The sequence below is a fragment of the Triticum urartu genome, chromosome 7A (genome assembly GCF_056163025.1).
Source record: "Triticum urartu cultivar PI428250 chromosome 7A, HENAU_Tu73, whole genome shotgun sequence".
Lineage (NCBI taxonomy): Eukaryota > Viridiplantae > Streptophyta > Magnoliopsida > Poales > Poaceae > Triticum > Triticum urartu.
Window position 1 is genome coordinate 543,162,049 of NC_141879.1, and position 16,083 is coordinate 543,178,131.

The following is a 16,083-nucleotide window of genomic DNA, read 5'->3' on the forward strand; positions in this document are numbered from 1 at the left end:
AAGGTACGAAACCTTCGCGATCTTCACACGTTCAGCTCGGTGATGTCCCACGAACTCTAGATCCAGCTGAGGTCGAGGAAGAGTTTCTTCAGCACGACAGTGTGATGACGATGATGATGAAGTTACCGACACAGGGCTTTGCCTAAGCTCTACAACGATATGACCGAGGTGGAAATCTGTGGAGGGGCACTGCACACGGCTAAACAATCAACTTCTGTGTCTATGGGGTGCCCCCTGTCAGTGTCAAAACCAACGGATCTCGGGTAGGGGGTCCCGAACTATGCATCTAGGATCAATGGTAACAGGAGATGGGGGACACAATGTTTTACCCAGGTTCGGGCCCTCTCTATGCAGGTAATACCCTAGATCCTGCTTGATTGATCTTGATGAATATGAGTATTACAAGAGTTGATCTACCACGAGATCGTAATGACTAAACCCTAAAATTCTAGTCTGGCTATGATTATCAAGATTCAGCCTATCTACGGACCTAGCCCTCCGATTTATATAGACACGGGAGGGATCTAGGGCTACACAAGGTCGGTTACAAAGAAAGGAATCTTCATAGTTGGTCGCCAAGCTTGCCTTCGACGCCAAGGAGAGTCCTACCCGGACACGGGTGGAGTCTTCGGTCTTCGTATCCTTACGGCCCATTAGTCCGGCCCATATCCAATAGATCGGACACCAGATGACCCCTTAGTCCAGGACTCCCTCAGTAGCCCGTGAATCAGGCTTCAATCACGATGTGTCAGGCGCGCAGATTGTCTTCGGCATTGCAAGGCGGGTTCTACTTTCCGAATACTCCAGGATAGTCTTTGGATGAAATGAAGGTGTCCAGATCTGCAACATAAGTACCACACACAACCACAAGGAATATAGTATTTCACGAGTCCCATCTACTGACAAGTTTTTACAAGATGACATCACATTTGTTCGGTCACTATATCGAACCGTTTTTGTCCGCCGTTCCGCGTTTCGAGATGCGGTTTCCATTGGCACGTCGTGTCAAAGCAGAGATCATGTCCTCTTATTGCGGGATTTTCATCAATGCGGGCGTGGGTAACCCAACCATGCCATTTACACAGCCCTTGGGAATAGGCGAGTTTTAGGGCGAGTGGGGAGGCGTTCGATATTCACTACCTTCATAAGGGGATAAGGATTCCCCCTTCTTCTCCCACGCCTTCTCTCTTCCTCTGCCCTTCCACTCTTGAGCTCCAACGCCCAAGTTCTCATCTTCTTCCCACTCAAGCTAGCACTCAACCATGTCCGGATTCGGAGGCCAAGGCAAGTGGATGGTCTCCTCCATCAAGGAGAAGGACATTACTGAGCTTCGGGCGACTGGGTACTTGGCAAAGGAAATCGCCCATCGTCTTCCAGCCCAGGGGCAAGTCGTCCCCATGCCAAAGCCCAACGAGAGGGTGGTATTCATCCCTCATTTCCTCCGCCGGATAGGGTTTCCACTCCACCCTTTCGTCCGCAGGCTGATGTGCTATTACGGGATAGACTTCCATGATCTATCCCCGAACTCCTTCCTCAACATCTCGGCGTTCATCATCGTGTGTGAGGCCTTCCTCCGCCTCCAACCCCACTTCGGGCTGTGGCTCAAGGTCTTCAACGTGAAGCCGAAGGTGGTGGATGGCCAGCACGCGGAGTGCGGAGGTGCCATGGTGAGCAAGCTGACTAATGTCTCCTGGCCAAAAGGCACTTTCGTGGAGACTGTCAAGGAAGGGCAGAAACAATGGTTCTACATCACAGAACCCCGCAGCGCAAACTGGGCCGCAGCTGCCGAATTCAATGCTGGCGCTCCAATGCGGCTCACCTCCTGGGTTGAGAAGAGCCCAAACTGGTGCTGATAGCGCTGCAGACGCACATTCAAAGTATGGTGGACAAAGATATCAAGCTTGTCGATATAATCCAGGTGTTGCTAGTTCGCCGGACTCTCCTGTGGCAAAGCCAAAGCCGCCCTCTAAGGGAGTTCAATCCGAAGAAGCACCATCCCCTGAAGAGGCTCTTCGAAACTACTCACGAAGACGCCTTGAAGTTGCTCTTCAAGGGCAATGAGACACCGCCTGCCACATATTCGGTCCGCGGGCACGACATCAACCACCTCGCCAACGAGGTATGTTATTTTTAATGCATCCCCTACTTGCTTGTTTCAAGGATGATATCTAAGCTATTATTATCATTGCTTCTTCAGGATTGGATGGAGAGGGCGACGCAGATCCAGTGTCCGGCTTCGCTTCCTGAAGAACCAGTCATTCCGTGTTTAGGGAAGATGCTGGTGCTGGTACCCTATACGGCGCCGGCGAAGAAGGCCACGGGGAAGGCCAAGGGCGTCCGAAGTGGCCCCCGCCGCAAGGGCGCTTCGGACGCGACGTCCGAAGACAAGACCCGTTCCTCCGTCGCCGAAGACGACGATGATGAGGAGGAGGAGGAGAGCGATTCTCCCCCTGATGGGGGGGAGAAGAGGGCGGCCTCCACAATTCTAGAGGCAGAGGCGCCCAAGAAGGGGAAAGGCCCGCTCGCAGGCAGCTCCGCATGGGACGTCGATAGTAGTCCTGAGCGACGCCCCCGCACTAAGCCTCGGGCTGCATCGTAAGTGCTAAGACTCGTACATGCCCATAAATCTAACCTCTCCTCTTTGTCGTATTGACATGATTAATTATGGTATTGCAGTCCGCTCACGACAGCTCCCAGCGATCCTCATCAAGAGGCTCGTTGGACTCAAAGGAGATGGCTAGCGAGACACCGCCGGCCGCTTACTCTCCCGAGGCCAAGGGAGACATCGAGGTGTTGTCCCGAAGGACCTTCCCAGACCAAGGAGAGGTTCGGGAGGCCATCAAGGCGGCACCGGAGGGCGATACCTCGGCGGCCGGACACATGGGGGAACAAGCCCCCATGGAGACTGACGATGGGGGCCATACTCAAGTCGTCCCCCTCTAAGCATGGATTTGGAGACCCATACGGCACCAGAGTCTGACAAGCAGCCTCCATCAAGAGAAGGAGGCGCGCCTGTCCCACTGGTGACCTCTGTCCAACCAGAGGCGCCGGATAATCTATTGGAAGCGCTATGAGGCGCTTCCATTATGGAAGAACACCGTATCCTTATGGGTGCGGTGATTGAGAAGGTTCAGTCCCTTAAGAGCGGACTGATCGAAGCCTGCAGTGGCCTGCTGACAGGTTTTGAGGTAAGTGGCATTTAACTGAGAAAATCTCAATATAGACAGTAGCCCCTAAGACACTGTCCGATGTTCGGGAAGAGAAGCCGGACAGAGGATCAATGAAATTTCGCAGGAAACTAACTAAAATGTGTCTGATGTGAATAAGCAGGCTTTGCTGCTGGCCGCGACCTCTCACACTGCCGAAGTCTCTAGACTAAAGCAGAGACTAGAGCTGGCCGAGGCGGAACTCGACCAAGCGAGGAAGCAGCTGGAAGTCCAGCAAGGTATGCAATGGCTTGCTATATATTCGGAAAGAGTAAATGATGTATACTGACTGTAGTGTCATTATATGTGTAGGGGCGACGACCGAGGTCGAGGCCCTGAAAACGGCCCTGGCCGAAGCCGAGAAGAAAGCCATCAAGGAGCAGGCCGCTCGCAAGAAGCTGAAGGCCCGGCTGAATGAGGTCCAGCAAAAGCTCCAGGATGCAGTGAAGAAGTATGAGACCCTGGAGGGTGATGTTTCGGCTCGAGAAACCGAACTCTCCAAGGCTCGTCAGAGCGCGGAAGCGGCCTGGATTGAAGTCGAGGGTGCCCTCCAGGAGATCCAAGAGGTCAGGAAGATAGCGGCGGGTAAGGCGTTTAGTATGCAAAGCAAATATATAAAGAAGAAGTATTTCTTACTAACCCAGACTCGGAGTTCTCCAGGAGCCTTCGTAGATCTGCCGCGCAGTGTGCCCGATGCCGCCGAGTTCTTCTGGGCCGAAGAAGGGAGCTCCACAGAGAAATTGTTCCGGTCGCAGTATCTTACGCCAGAGCATCCCGTGCCCTTCACCGATCAGCTGAAACAACTGGTGGAGCTGCATAGGGTGGCCAAACTAGCCATGAAGGATTTGATAATCCGGCCGTGGCCTGCCGAAGCTATGCCCGGCAGCTGCTTCGGTCTTGTGAAGTGGCTGGTGAATGCTTGTCCTTGTCTAGACACCGTCAAGCGATCAGCCTGTATTGAAGGTGCGCGCATAGCCATCGCCCGCTGCAAGATGTGGTGGGCGAAGATGGACGCCATCGAGCTGACCAAGGGGCCGCCGGAGGGCAAGGAGCACCGCACACCCGAGCGCTATTTTGCAGATGTCCTAGAGGGGTCTCGCATTGTAGCAACGCAGTTTTCGCGGGATATTATATTTGAATGAATGTATTCAAGTTCCTTCTACTTTGTATGATAGAACAAAGTGGGTGTGTAATATAATGCTTGTTATGTTTTAAATTTTACCTCCTTTGTGGCCCTGTTGTATGAAATCTGAGGGTTGGCCAGTCGTCAGCTTCTACGCCCACATAGGAAATACAGAGGTGTTCGGGATGGAATCTAAACAATCTTGATTGAATTATATGGTCCTTGAAGGAGTTGTTTAGTGCAACGAACCAGGCAATCAGACTATGCGGCTTGAACACCCTCACTTAGCCATAGGAGTTTGACAATAAAACATAGGCGCAACCCCTAGTATCCGAACCAGAGTGCTATAAGTATCTGATAGGGAAGTACCAATCCTTCGCGTAATGCGGAAGAAATCTCCAACAATTTGCAACCTTCGAACAGCTGACGGGCTCTCGCCGCATCATGACAGTCAGTTTTCGGCTTTCTCTACTGAGGTGCTCCTTTGGATAAGCCATGGCACAATCGTAGTAGTTCTCCCTTTACTACCTTAGCTGATATAGAGGAACATAAGGTAGCAAGCACAGGAGCCGGGCAACCCAACTATTGACCAAATACATGATTCAGAGCCAATGCATATAGTGCTAAATTCGGGGTGCCAAACTTTACTATAAAAAGTGTTCGGACTTTTGTTGCTGTAGTGTGGGGTGCTATGAAGCCCCTGGAAAACATCAAACGTACCAAAGTGTACGGGTGCTACCTGATGGGGTTACCCACAAGGAAAAAGAAGAGAGAAAAGAAAAAAAGAAATAAAACAAAAAGGGTCCAAAAGGTGATAAGCTGGGGCTTTAAAGCTCCAGCCGCGAACTGTTTTCATTGTAATTTGATTAATACGCCGAGGCGCATTGATACATGTAGTGCGATAAGCAACATGCTATTTAATATGCCAAAAACCAAGGGAGAGATGCATGTGGGTCCTGAAAGACAGGTAGAGTGATTGTTAACGAAACCACCTTGAAAATCCTCCGTACGTCTGCGTTTCTCGCCGTCTTTGTGTGGTTATCCTTAGGGCTGGTGATCAGGCCATTAGATAGGGCCTGCGGGATTGAAACCTGAAAAGGAAACGAATAAAAGTGAAAGTATGTGTGTATTTGGTGTCGGTTGAGCCGTACTGTGGATCACAAACTAGTTATGCCTCCGTCGATGCCCATGAAATTTTGAGTGCGTAGTTATGTACGCGTGGTGCGAATGCCACTACTTGACCAGGACTAAGACGGAGGCCGAATTGCTAGTCTAGCTCCTGACGAGCCGAGCTGTCCTACTGCAGGGTGGTTTGGACCCTCCTGACAGTGTCCGTGGGCTCGGCAGCCGAATTAAGGTTCTGCTTGAGAAGGCCCCTCTGTACTTCTGCTGCTAAGGCAGCTGTGTGCTCTTCTGTACGTATGGAGCGTTCCGTATTTCCATTGACTGTTATGATGCCACATGGACCGGGCATCTTGAGCTTGAGATAATCATAGTGTGGCACTGCATTGAATCGGGCGAATGCGGTCCATCCGAGCAGTGCGTGATAGCCGTTGCGAAAGGGGATTATGTCGAAGATTAACTCCTCGCTTCAGAAATTGTCCGGAGATCTGAAGACAACCTCGAGCGTGATTGAGCCCGTATAGTGGGCCTCTACACCTGGTATGACTCCTTTGAAGGTAGTCTTTGTGGGTTTGATCCATGATGGATGAATGCCCATTTTGTGCACTGTATCCTGATAGAGCAAGTTGGGGCTGCTGCCACCGTCCATTAGGACTCGCGTCAGGTGGAACCCATCAATTATTGGGTCCAGGACCAGTGCGGCTAAACCGTCATGACGGATACAGGTCGGATGATCCCGTCGATCAAAAGTGATCGGGCATGACGACCATGGATTAAATTTTGGGGCGATTGGCTCTATCGCGTAGATGTCCCTGAGTGCGCGCTTGCGCTCCCTCTTGGGGTTGTGGGTAGCGTATATCATGTTCACCATTTTGACCTGAGGGGGAAACTTCTCCTGCCCCCCTGTGTTTGGCGGCCGGGGCTCCTCGTCGTCGTATTCGCTTTGCGATCCCTTATCCTTGTTTTCGGCATTTAACTTGCCGGCCAGTTTAAAAACCCAGCAATCTCTGCTGGTATGATTTGGTGGTTTGTCTGGGGTGCCATGAATCTGGCACGGAGGATCGAGTATGCGGTCCAGGCTAGATGGGCCCGAATTGTTCTTTTTGAACGGCTTCTTCCGCTGACCAGGTTTAGAGCCACTGAATCCGGCATTGACCGTCGTTTCCTCGGTGTTGTCATTGTTATTTCGATGTTTGTAACTGTTGCGTCGAGACTTGTTGTTGCTATTTTTAGCTTCAGGGGTGCCGGCGTCACTTGTATTGTTTTTGCTATGGGCCAGCCAACTATCTTCGCCTGTGCAAAAGCGAGTCATGAGTGTCGTGAGGGCCTCCATGGACTTTGGCTTCTCTTGGCCGAGGTGGCGGGCGAGCCATTCGTCGCGGATGTTGTGTTTAAAGGCCGCTAGGGCTTCGGCATCTGGACAGTCGACTATCTGGTTCTTTTTAGTTAGGAACCTGGTCCAGAATTTCCTGTTGGACTCTCCGGGTTGTTGAACTATATGGCTTAAGTTATCGGTGTCCGGAGGTCGAACGTATGTACCTTGGAAGTTATCAAGGAAGGCTTCTTCCAAGTCCTCCCAGCTGCTGATGGAGTTTTCGGGCAGGCTGTTCAACCAGTGCCGCGCTGGTCCTTTGAGTTTCAGTGGGAGGTATTTAATGGCATGAAGGTCATCGCCGTGGGCCATATGAATGTGGAGAATGAAGTCTTCGATCCATACCGCGGGGTCTGTGGTGCCATCATATGATTCTATATTCACGGGTTTGAACCCTTCTAGGAATTCATGTTCCATGACTTCGTCAGTGAAGCAAAGAGGGTGTGCGTCGCCTCTATATTGGGTCGCGTCGTGACGTAGCTCCGATGGAGTCCGTCTGCGGTGTTCGGCCCGTGCATGACTAGGTTTGACATGTCCAAACAGATGGCCGTCATCGCGTGTCGAGGCTCGTCCTTGCGATCCGTAGATCGATCTGGTATGTCCAGCTTTATTGTTCAGGTCATGTCGAAGGTCATATGTATGATCGTGAGCTAATTTACCTCTGCCTTTGCGATGAGGCGGGGCGGGCTGGTGTTCGGCTTGAGTTGCCGATTTGTCCCGGCCACGTGGTGGTCGGTCAGCCGTATTGCACGATGGTGGTATGTGTTCCGGCGCCTCGTCGTCGAACTGAGGTAGTAATTTTCGCTTTGGGTAGCTTTTGGACGGGCGCTTGAGGCTGTATTCTTCGGCTGCTAGGACGTCAGTCCATTTATCATTGAGCAGATCTTGGTCAGCTTGAAGCTGCTGCTGCTTCTATTTCAGGCTTCGTGTAGTGGCTATTTTTTGGCGCTTGAAGCGCTCCTGCTCAAGAGGTTCCTCATGCACGATGACATCCTTGGTGCCGAGGCTTGCCTCATCCTCGCAGAGCGGAAGATAATTATTGTCCTCCGAGTCCTCGTGCGTGGCCTGTTTACCAGGCTAACCTGCCTATCTTCCCGTTCATCCTGTTCGGTAGCTGCATCAACAGGGTCTTCGTTGTCTTCGACACCTTCCGGGGTGTTATCTTCTCCTGTGCCGGTGTTGCTATCTTTACTGCAGCGTGACTTAGAGCGGCGCCGCTGACGCCAGCGTTTCGATTGTATCTCAGGAGGTTTATCCTCAACTGGATCTTCTTTGTCACCGCCGTTGTTCTCCTTTGGTGTATCCACCATGTATACATCGTACGAGGAAGTGGCTGTCCAGGGTCCGGTGAACGGCGGGTCCTGGGCCTCTTCTTCTCCGGCATCGTCGGCCATACCGTCGATGTCGTCGAAGCCGTAATTGAGCATGTGAGTTAAGTCTTCGACAGTGGCTATGAAGTGGGTGGTGGGTGGGGAGCGAAATTCCCTGTCATCAGCTTCTAGTTCGAACCGGATATAGTTCGGTTGCGAACCCCCCGCTAAGGATAGATTTTTTAATGAGTTTAGCACGTCGCCCAAAAGGTGAGTGCTGGAAGATGTCTGCGGCGCTGAATTCGAAGATCGATAAACGATCAAGTTCGGCGTCCCTGGACAGATCTTCGTGTTCGGCGGCTTCGCATTGCGGGCCAACTCGCTTGGCCATCTGGAGCAGATCGATAGCTACGCCCCTGGCCACCAAGTCATATTTGGGAGCTTGAACTACGTTGCGGACATCCGTGGAGACTTGATCTTTGTCATATTCGAGACCGCGACAACCACTCCTGGTCACCTAGATGGACATGACCGCTCTGGCTTTAGATCCAGAGCATGCTGCGCCATCCAAGGACCGAAGGCTCAACCCCACCACGGAGGCCACAAATTCCCCGGCGTTGGAGCCGCACATGGACTTAACCTCACACGATATCTGTGTCGCCGGAACATTGTTGTTGACGATTGAAGGGGCCATCAAACCTTTTGGGGACGACACAGTGGAACTCTCAATGAAAGCACCAATGTCGGTGTCAAAACCGGCGGATCTCGGGTAGGGGGTCCCGAAGTGTGCGTCTAGGACCGATGGTAACAGGAGATGGGGGACACAATGTTTTACCCAGGTTCGGGCCCTCTCTATGGAGGTAATACCCTATGTCCTGCTTGATTGATCTTGATGAATATGAGTATTACAAGAGTTGATCTACCACGAGATCGTAATGACTAAACCCTAAAAGTCTAGTTTGGCTATGATTATCAGGATTCGACCTATCTACGGACCTAGCCCTCTGGTTTATATAGACACGGGAGGGATCTAGGGTTACACAAGGTCGGTTACAAAGAAAGGAATCTTCATAGTTGGTCACCAAGCTTGCTTTCCATGCCAAGGAGACACCTATCCAGACACGGGTGGGGTCTTCGGTCTTCATATCCTTACAGCCCATCAGTCTGGCCCATATCCAATAGGTCGGACACCTGAGGACCCCTTAGTCCAGGACTCCCTCACCCCTCCCCCGTATATAAAGGACTGGAGGAGGGGGAGGGTCGGCCCCCTCATGGCGCGCCATAGGGGGGAGTCCTACTCCCGGTGGGAGTAGGATTTCCCTTTCCCTTGTTGGAGTAGGAGAGAAAGGAAGGGGGAGAGAGAGGGAAGGAAGGGGTGGGGGCAGGCCCCACCCAATTCGGATTGGGCTTGGGGGGCACGCCCTCCACCTTGGCCGCCTCCTCCTCTCTCCCACTAAGGCCCAATAAGGCCCATACACTCCTCGGGGGTTTCGGTAACCCCCCGGTACTCCGGTAAATCCCCGAACTCACCCGGAACCATTCCGATGTCCAAACATAGCCTTCCAATATATCGATCTTTATGTCTCGACCATTTCGAGACTCCTCGTCATGTCCGTGATCATATCCGGGACTCCGAACTACCTTCGGTACATCAAAACACATAAACCCATAATACCGATCGTCACCAAACGTTAAGCGTGCGGACCCTACGGGTTCGAGAACTATGTAGAGATGACCAAGACTCATCTCCGGTCAATAACCAATAGCGGAACCTGGATGCTCATATTGGATCCTACATATTCTACGAAGATCTTTATCAGTCAAACCGCATAACAACACACGTTTTCCCCTTTGTCATCGATATGTTACTTGCCCAAGATTCGATTGTTGGTTTCTCAATAACTAGTTCAATCTCATTACCGGCAAGTCTCTTTACTCGTTCCGTAATGCAACAGCCCGTAACTAACTCATTAGTCGCATTGCTTGCAAGGATTATAGTGATGTGCATTACCGAGAGGGCCCAGAGATACCTCTCCAGTACATGGAGTGACAAATCCTAATCTCGATCTATGCCAACTCAACAAACACCATTGGAGACACCTGTAGAGCATCTTTATAGTCACCCAGTTACGTTGTGATGTTTGATAGCACACTAAGTGTTCCTCCGGTATTCGAGAGTTGCATAATCTCATAGTCATAGGAACATGTATAAGTTATGGAGAAAGCAATAGCAATAAACTAAACGATCATAGTGCTAAGCTAACGGATGGGTCTAGTCCATCACTTCATTCTCTAATGATGTGATCCCGTTCATCAAATGGCAACACATGTCCATGGCTAGGAAACTTAACCATCTTTGATTAACGAGCTAGTCAAGTAGAGGCATACTAGGGACACTCTGTTTGTCTATGTATTCACACATGTACTAAGTTTCCGGTTAATACAATTCTAGCATGAATAATAAACATTTATCATGATATAAGGAAATATAAATAACAACTTTATTATTGCCTCTAGGGCATATTTCCTTCAGTCTCCCACTTGCACTAGAGTCAATAATCTAGTTCACATCGTCATGTCATTTCACACCAATAGTTCACGTCTTTATGTGATTAGTTCACATCTTCATGTGACTAATACCCAAAGGGTTTACTAGAGTCAATAATCTAGTTCACATCGCTATGTGATTAACACCCAAAGAGTGATCATGTTTTGCTTGTGAGAGAAGTTTAGTCTACGGGTCACAATATTCCATATGTATTTTGCAAATTTCTATATCCACAATACTCTACACGGAGCTACTCTAGCTAATTGCTCCCACTTTCAATATGTATCTAGATCAAGACTCAGAGTCATCTAGATCAGTTTAAAAAGCTTGCATCGACGTAACTCTTTACGACGAATTCTTTTATCACCTCCATAACCGAGAAATATTTTGTCAGGAGCGGTTTTCCAACAAAACATTTATTGAAAAGCTGACCCTTGTATTGACCAGTCCAGAAGAATTCTTCTTACTGGCAGACAAAACCTTGATACAGAAGTCCAGCAGTACTAAATATTATACATGAAGGCGGATATGACACAAGGGAATGGTGGCATAACTACTGACTCGTAATAAAAGTGGTGGTGGATATGTCACAGTGAAGTAGGTGACATGACTCCTGTATCTTACAACTCATCAAGCGTCGGAGTGAGGCTCGATGATTTTATTTGGGTAGCGGAAGCGTGTATAACACAAGTGACCAATTCCAGGATCGCACGGGACTGTCTGGGACTCCTCTAGGCTTCGGACTCGCTATCGAACTCTTCATCCATAAGATCGCCTTCGTCAACATCTGGCCAAATCAACAAGCCAGGTGAGTACTTTGAATGTACTCGCAAGACAGTTTGCAAATAAGATATAACAAATGTAAACATGATGCACATGAGCAGGTTAGTATGCACAATCAAATAATAAATTTTGCACTACACGATAAATAAAAGGAAGTCAGGCGGTAGTCCTCCCGAAATCCCATTAAAAATAACTGAAGACCGATCGCGTGTCTGAAGCGACGCCTCGAAAGGTAAAAATAAAATTAAACATTGCCACAGTCGGGCGTCGGGGCGACACCACATAAAGGGCTTATATCAAAAGCAAATAACAATAATTCCACAGTCAGACGTCTGAGCGACATCACATAAAGGGCTTATATCAAAAGTAAATAACAATAATGCCACAGTCGGATGTCTGAGCGACATCACATAAAGGGCTTATATCAAAAGTAAATAACAATAATGCCATAGTCGACGTCTGAGCGACATCACATAAAGGGCTTATATCGACAGTAAATAACAAGAGTGCCATAGTCGGACGTCTGAGCGGCATCACATAAAGGGCTTATATTTCATCATCCATATTCAACTAGTTCATAAATTTAAATCATCTCAAGGAAATACTCAGCACATAATAATCAATTGGTTGGCCCATTCACAGGAATGACGTTCAGCCGATTTACCACTCTCGATTGTCCTGCTTATACCTCCAGAGACTGACACTGGTGTTGATACCGAGATAGATACTGAGACTGACTCTGACATTGAGATGATGTCCAAGTCCTTGATCGTGGACATGGAAATTCGAATGGTTTTGACTCTGCAGAGTTTGTACTTTTTAACCACAGCCAACGGATTTCAGTAGTCACAAGGACTAGTTCCGTTTACGGTGTTATAGAAGAAACACATCCGACCAGTACACACCCATTCCACATTCTGCTGCCAGGGGTCACCCTAGGCAACGTTCAAGAAAAACTTTGAGACGGGGAGGCTACAACCTCGAATAGCATGGGATCAAATTTATATTCGCGCGCTCTAAGGGGTGCCCCCCTCTCGGTCCCAACCGGAAACACCCATGCCCCCTGACCGGATGACGGGCTTTAATCCAGGGCCATGGAACCCTCATCACGGCCCCTCTATTTGGTGTGTACAAGGAGAGAGGCTTGCAACTTACTAAACCGCATTCTTTGCAGAAAGCATGTGGTGGCACGGACGGGGACGAACGGGAACAGAACTTGTTCCACGTTAACACTGGAGTTACGCGGTTGACGTAAGACTGGCATGCTTCAACAATACCAGCTTACAACCTATCATGCCACCACATGATCAGGTTATCTTATCATCATACGAACATATCAACTTCGAAGCTCACCTGTAGCTTGCCTTGCATGCAATATAACATTCACAAAATGCTTATATAAACATGCCATGAGAAAACTACTCAAGCAAACATGCAAAACACTCATCATATCAAAGGTTCAAACATGCTTGCCTGGTTCGGAGTAGTTGGAGTCTAGCTCAGTGAAGTTCGCGGTTCCGTCACCTCCTCCGGTATCTACGGTATAAAGAAAGTCGCATACTAACGTAAATATCGTGTGTGTATAAAAGTTGTTCCAATTTTTTCAAATAAATATGACAAAAAACTAGACAGAAAAATAAAGATGACAGAAAAAGAATCAAGTCAAAATTATCTTTTGTTAAAAAGTTATAAGGGTTTTCGTCCAGGGACTTTTCTATAATGAAACAGAAAGTTTCCAGGGGCTAGATTATAAAAATAGAAAACGTTTTAGTTATAAATACGCCAGTCCAGAGGGGAGGCGTATTTTGCTCGAAGGCGTTTTCAGAAAACGGTTCGAATAAACAGCATAGAGGCTGACGTGGGGGTCCCACCTGTCAGGTTCAAATATTTGAAAAGAAAAACAGAGTACGCCGGCGCCCGAAGCTCGCGGTGGTCGCCGGCGTTGATCCACGGTCAGGAAGGGGGATCGGAGGGTACCTACGTGTTCACGGAGCTCTTCCACACCTGAGGGTGGTGGAGTTGGCCGTCGGCGAGCACCACGTCGGCGATGGCCTTAGCTCCGGCGGACAACGGTTCGGGAGGTGGTGGATCTCGTCAGGGGAAGCTGCAGATGTCAAATTGAGGCTCGGGTTAGATGATTGAGTGTACTAGGAGGCTACTGGCAAGATTTGGGAGGCTGGGATGCCCTCACCGGAGCGAATCGTGCCGGAGCCCGAAGCGGATCGGGGCGGCCGAAGACGGAGAAGAAGACCTCCTCGAGGTCCTCCTAGTGGCTGGGCGTGGCTTTGGTGAGGTGGAGGGGTGATGCTAAGTCGAGAACGAGCTCGAGGGCTCCTTCTATAGCCGGTCTGAGGCAGTTCCCGAGAACGGGATAACTCCGGTGATGATTACGGCGAGGCAGTGGTCGGTCAGGTGGATTAGGGGGTTAGGCATCATCGTAATGGTCTACTGGTTCCGTTCAAGGGTTAAACTTGGCCTGACTTGGGTGGTACTCCAAGTCCCCAACGAAACGGCTTCACGGGGCTCGTTGGCGGCAAAGAGCACGCTCTGCGCCTCTCTGGCTGCGGTGACTGTGTTGCAGCGTGCACAGGGGAGGGGGTGGACACGCAGAGGCTCCGGGTGGCTTGGGCGGTGCTGGTTGGCATCGAAAGGCAGGGATGGCCCCCTGTCGACCGCCACGGGTGGTTCTGCCACCGCAGAAGACGCCGGCGATGAGGTGCCACGTTGCCACCGACACTTGCGCCCGGCCAAGCGACCTTGCGGCGCTCTGGATAAGGAGGAGGAGTAGTGCGCAAGAGGCCAGCGCGAGCACTGGCGAGATTGACGCTGCGCTCTAAAGAAACGACACCGTCGACTGAACCCAGAAACTGAAACCTGGACTTTTCTGAATTTTGACAGAAACAGTGCATGCCAAGTGTTCGATGAAATGTTTTTGGCATGTGGAATTTTTTTTCTAGAGTTGATCTTTGTTGAGGTGACCTCTCAATGCATCTGGGGGCTGCCTGATTTATCTCAGAATTTTTGGAGAAGAAAAACAATGAATTTCATCAAAATTTGCAAATGAGGTCCAAACTTGCAGCAAACATATTTTGAAAATTTTGAATTGTGGGCCAATGGATATAGACGGATCTTGGTTGAGGGTGCTAAGGACTAGCCACAGGAGTTTGTTTGGGACGAAAACTCAAAAGGAAACTTGTAGTTCCTTTGTAAGTCACCTAGGCCCAAAAAAAATGACAGACATTGTTTTGAGGATAAAATAAATAGAATAAAAATCAAAAATGGGTTGGAACTTGCTGGAGTTGGATAATTGACTTGAACCAAAGTAGGGAGGTGGATTTGGAAGAAGATATCAACATGTGACATGGCAAAAGAGAAATTTTTGAATGGGAAAAGAATAAACCCATAACCCCTAGGGTTTCTTTTTAATAGAAGGAATTTCAAGAACTTTCAAAAATAAATTTGTGTTGAGTCAAGACAAAATGAAAAGCTCTCAAGACCAAAAATCAAGGTTGAGAAGAGCACCAAAAATATTTGTCATAAAAGTTTTGAGAAGGAGAGGTTTTTAATAAAAATTTGAAATAGCCTCCTTCAAATCCAATAAAGAATTTGATAAAAACCAAATCAAAATTTTTTTGGAGTGTCACAACACCTACCCCCTTAGGAAAAATCTCGTCCCCGAGATTTCAGCTGATCCTCAAATAGGTGTGGGTACTCTGCCCGGAGTGAGTCCTCTCTTTCCCATGTTGCTTCATCCTCGGTGTGATTGCTCCACTGAACCTTGAAAAACTTAATTGTTTTCTGACAGGTCCTCCTTTCAGACTCTTCTAATATTTATATTGGGTGTTCCCTTTAGGTGAGTTCTGGTTGCATGTCAGTGCTCTCATGTGACACTTGCTTCTCTGGGTTGCTTACGCATTTCCTCAACTGTGAGACGTGGAACACGTCGTGGACGTCTGACAGCTCTTTGGGTAGGTCTAGCTGGTAGGCTACTGTTCCTCTCCGTGCGACCACACAAAAGGGTCCAATAAATCTTGGTGCTAGCTTTCCTTTAACCTTGAACCGTTGCAGGCCCCTCATAGGGGATACTCGTAGATACACATATTCACCGGGTTCAAAGCTGACTTCATGGTGTTTTTGATCGTAATAACTCTTTTGTCGGCTTTGAGCTGTCTTGAGTCGGTCCCTGATTTGTCTAACTTTTTCTTCAGCATCCTTGAGCATGTCTGGGTCGAAGATACGGTTGTCTCCTGTTTCTGACCAATTTAATAGGGTACGACATCTCCGCCCGTACAAGGCTTCAAAAGGTGCCATTTGTAGACTGGATTGGTAACTGTTGTTGTATGTGAACTCGGCATATGGCAAGCTTTCTTCCCAACTGGCTCCATAGGTGAGGACACATGCTCTCAACATGTCCTCCAAAATTTGGTTCACGCGTTCAGTTTGTCCATCAGTCTGGGGGTGGTATGCTGTACTGAATGCTAGTTGAGTTCCCAAGGCCTGTTGTAAATGATCCCAAAATTTCGAGATGAATTGCGTGCCTCTGTCGGATATTATAGTCTTTGGAACTCCATACAGACAAACTATACGGGAGAGATAAAGCTTGGCAAGCTTCTGAGTGG